Consider the following 4,109-nt stretch of genomic DNA (forward strand, 5'->3'; position numbering starts at 1 on the left):
CGGACCAGTGGTCGGGCACCTTTAGATCTTGGCCGAATGAAACCCCCGGTTGGAAAGAGTGGTACCAAAAGGATAGCTAACTCCAAGAGAGTTCAATGGGATGAGCGAAAAATCAGCTAGTGCATCAATCTTTCTCTGTCTCAGATGGAGAGAAATGAGCCCTTGGTGATGGCAGCCTCCTACTTCTGGTCCGACGCCCTCAACGCATTCCTTTTCGGCCATGGGCCCATGACCCCCACTCTAGCCGATGTTGTGATGTTGAGCGGCCTTGACATTTCTTCCTCCAATACCCCCTTTCGTTATCTGGTCAAGCCGACCCATCGACTGGACACAAAAGGAATCGGCGGGTGGAAGGGGTACATCAAAAACAACATGAAGACCAGGACCGTTTCAGAGAGAGAATATGCGGCCTTCTTGATGATGTTGCTGGAGAAACATCTTTTCTGCGGTGGAGCAGTCGGTCCGTCTTCCAATACACAAGCTCTAGCTGAAGCACTGTCAAGAGGAGCCTCCGTCCCCCTCGGGAAGCATCTACTAGGATCGGCCTATCACATGCTGCACCAAATTGGCGTCAAAGTATCAAAGGGAGAGCCGATTGGAAACCCAGGTGGCCCCTGGTGGTTTATCAATCTCTGGCTCAATTTGTATATGAGCAAGATCTCACATCATCGGGTGGAGCACATGACATTCCCCAACATTGAGTCAGAAGAAAACCCCACCGTACAGCGCCGATGCACTTCTTTCGGCGAAGTAGCATTAGTCTTCCCTGGTTGCCAACTCACTGCCACCAAAGTAGCTGAATATTTCAGATGTTTTTACAACGGCTTCAGTGAAGAAACCTCCAGCAGGTACCCGTATCATAGGACAGAGCTACTTTGATAATGATCTCACGGACATCTTGATCAAACCAGGGATCTTACCGGTGAACTTTTTCTCGGGGAAGGATGCCCCTACTTACGAGTTTTACAATCCATCAGTTGCGGCACGGTAGTTCAGCCTAGGTTAGCTGCCGATTCGAGTCTACTTCGCCGGTCGCGTGAAATTCCGAGACGAGCTCACCAAGGGTCTTGAGTACAGTCGGCTGTGCGACCGAGTGCTCGATTCCAGCAACATCGATTTGAACAACTGGATAGTAGCTCCTTTTGCTGTCCAACCATTCAAATTATGGTGGGCAGAATGGAAGCAGCATCTATTTTGTGCGTCTCCCGCGACATCTTGCAATGATTTGGATCCTGAGAACATCGACCCGAATGCAGCGGTACTGCTTTTCTCTCAGCCGATTTCGATGTCATTTTCCTTCTTATGCCACAAATTTTATCGCTAATTCTTACTTTCTTTTATAGTTCGAGAGTCGACTTCCTCCAACGCGCAGTCAGAGTGGCAGGCCAATAGAGAACCGCTACCCATATATGGAATTCCCACTCATCGGCCATCATGCCCCAACCATTGATGACATCACCACCGGCCGATTGAAACAGACACCAAAGAAAACTTTAAAGAAGATGAGCCGCCGAGTGCATGCCCGCACAGAATCGGCCGATCAATCAGCGGCGGCATCGGCTGAATCTTTGGCTGCGCCGATTCTTCCGGTCATCGAAGAAGTTGACCCCCAAGCTGCTATAGAAGCTGGAGCGGCCACTGCATCATTGCTATTAGAAGCTGTCCAGGTAACCTCGTACTTATGCCTTTCTGAGTATTCTTCCGATATTAACTTCTTTCTATCAGGCTGCACAAATCACCCCAGGGCAACCTCCGCAGCAATCGGCCACAGCCCAAGCAGAAATTGGAGTGCGGGTAATTCCTCCCTCCGAGGTAAAGAATCCCTTTCTATCAAAAGCTTGACTGATTCTGATGCAGGCTACCCTTGGTACGTCAATTGTACCTTTTGAACAGCCATCGGCCAGGGAATCCACGGAGGTACGACAATCACCACATGTCATCAGGTCTAACCATTTGTATTATACTCATAAGAATTTGCTCCTCGTACCTTTCTAGGAGGCCGGTCCGAGCAGGGCACCAATAATCGTCGAATCCTCCTCCTCTGATGAGCTGGTCGCACCAGTTCCCGAACCAAGGGCAGCACTCCTATTGGCGCAAGCAGAAGAAATCTGCTTCAAAGAGGTAAGAGACTCATCACCCAAATCGGCCAATTTCCCTATTACCGTCAGCTAACTGATGCTTATTATTTTATCCTCTCGCAGGAACAAGTTACTCCCAATAACAGTCTCTTCTCTTTCGTGGTCACGCTTTCTGATGATGAGGAGGTCGCTTCACATCAAGTCATACTGAGCTTGATCCCCGATGATGTCCGTGCCAAACTCGAGAGCATACGAACCCTCCTTCAAGATGATATCGGCCGATTAGTGGAGGACGCCTCACCGATTCGGCAACTACTCAGTGAAATCAGAGGTCGAGTCCCAGAAGAAGTGGAAGAAGCCCTGGCGCTCGCCGCATACATTGAATCAATGCGGATCCCAGTGTTCAGGGCTTTGCGCCATATGGCCAATCGCGCCAAGCTAGCTAAAGTTCGTGAGGAGGAAGATTCTTACAAGCACCGAGCCTAAGAGGTACATCATCGAATCAACTTCCTTGAAAGTTACTGCCCGGGTATTGTTGGTGCTATAGAACGCCTCAAGCGCCAAAGGGTAGAGCTCGCCAAGGAGATAGAGCAGGTGACTAAGGACATAGCCATCGAAGAGAAAAAACTCCAAGACCTCCCTTCTGTTATCGCCGAGCTAAAGCAAGAGAGGCAGAGCCTGGCCCATGAAGCAATCAAGCTCCATCGCCATATGCCAGAAGTCCCTGGATCGGCCAACGATGACCAGCAAACTTTAGACTCAGCTGATCAGGTTAGGCAGCGAAAGATTGCGGCTATTAATGCCCTCCTTGGATGAACTGTAAAAGTACTGGCCGTTTTGTAAAAACATTAATGTCTTTTGACCGTTGACGTGCGGATCCAATCCTGATCCGTCCTTCGTGGCGGCCTTTCATTTATTACCCCTTTTACTCTGATGGGACATGTCTTACCAAACTCTTGCCCCTTTTCTTTCTATAAGTACGAGACCCCGTATTGTTTCCAAGGGCATTCGCCTCGCTCGTGCTCTTCTCTTGTAGTAGTTCATACCATCAGACTATTCACCAAAATATCTTCTTCGTCTTCCTCCTTTTCCTCCTTCTCCATCAACCAGGTACGAGATCTTCCTTCGCCCTCCATTCCCTGGTCTGACATTTTGATCATTCTGATGTCAAGTGGTTATCCATCAATTTTTTCAGCCGAGACGCCTTAGTCCCGAACTGGAACGGGCAATCAAGATCATGCACTCCGATGAACTATTGTCGCAGGAGGACAAAGATTTGATTAGAGCCCATCACGAAGAACTCAGGGATCACGTCCCTGCTGAAGTCTAGAGGATATGGGATCACATCGACGCCAACTGCTCCAGGCAGCCGCCAATCGAAAGGAGTCATCCACTCCCTCGCCCAGTCACCCTTGAAGACGCTGCAGCAGGAACGTCTCAACCACCGCTTGATCGGAGTTACCCTCTTCCTCACCAAGTTGAGGCTGAAGCTGTGATGAAGGATTTGGAGGAAAGGAGCATCCGCCTCTTGATAGAGTTAGGTCGGGTAGAGAGGGAGCTTAAGAAAAAGCGTGGTTAATAGATGTCTTGGTACTTTTTGTTCTAAGGGCGACTTGTACCGTGTCGGCCATGTACTCTGTTGTTTGTACCGAATAATAAATCAGCCAGACGAATGTTTTATTCTTAAGGCGATGTTATTTTGCATCGGCTATCAGATCTAATAGGAGTTGGCCACGCCATCTCGAAACACTCCGCCATTAGTTATGCATTGACCCATATACTAGGGTAGTACCTCTTCAGATATCTTTCGTTTGTCCCTTGTGAACTCCTCTCCTTCGATCGTTTCCAGTATATATGCGTTTCCCGGGGCGCATTGGCCGATTTTGTAACGGCCATTCCCAGGTGGGCGACCATTTACCGAACTTGGGATCCTTGGACCCTATCGGCAGTACCAACTTCCGTACCAAATCTCCTTGGGAGAATTGCTTGATTTTGACCTTCTTGTCGTACCACCTGGCCACCCTCTTTTTA

This window comes from Setaria italica, chromosome I (genome assembly GCF_000263155.2).
Source record: "Setaria italica strain Yugu1 chromosome I, Setaria_italica_v2.0, whole genome shotgun sequence".
Taxonomy (NCBI): domain Eukaryota; kingdom Viridiplantae; phylum Streptophyta; class Magnoliopsida; order Poales; family Poaceae; genus Setaria; species Setaria italica.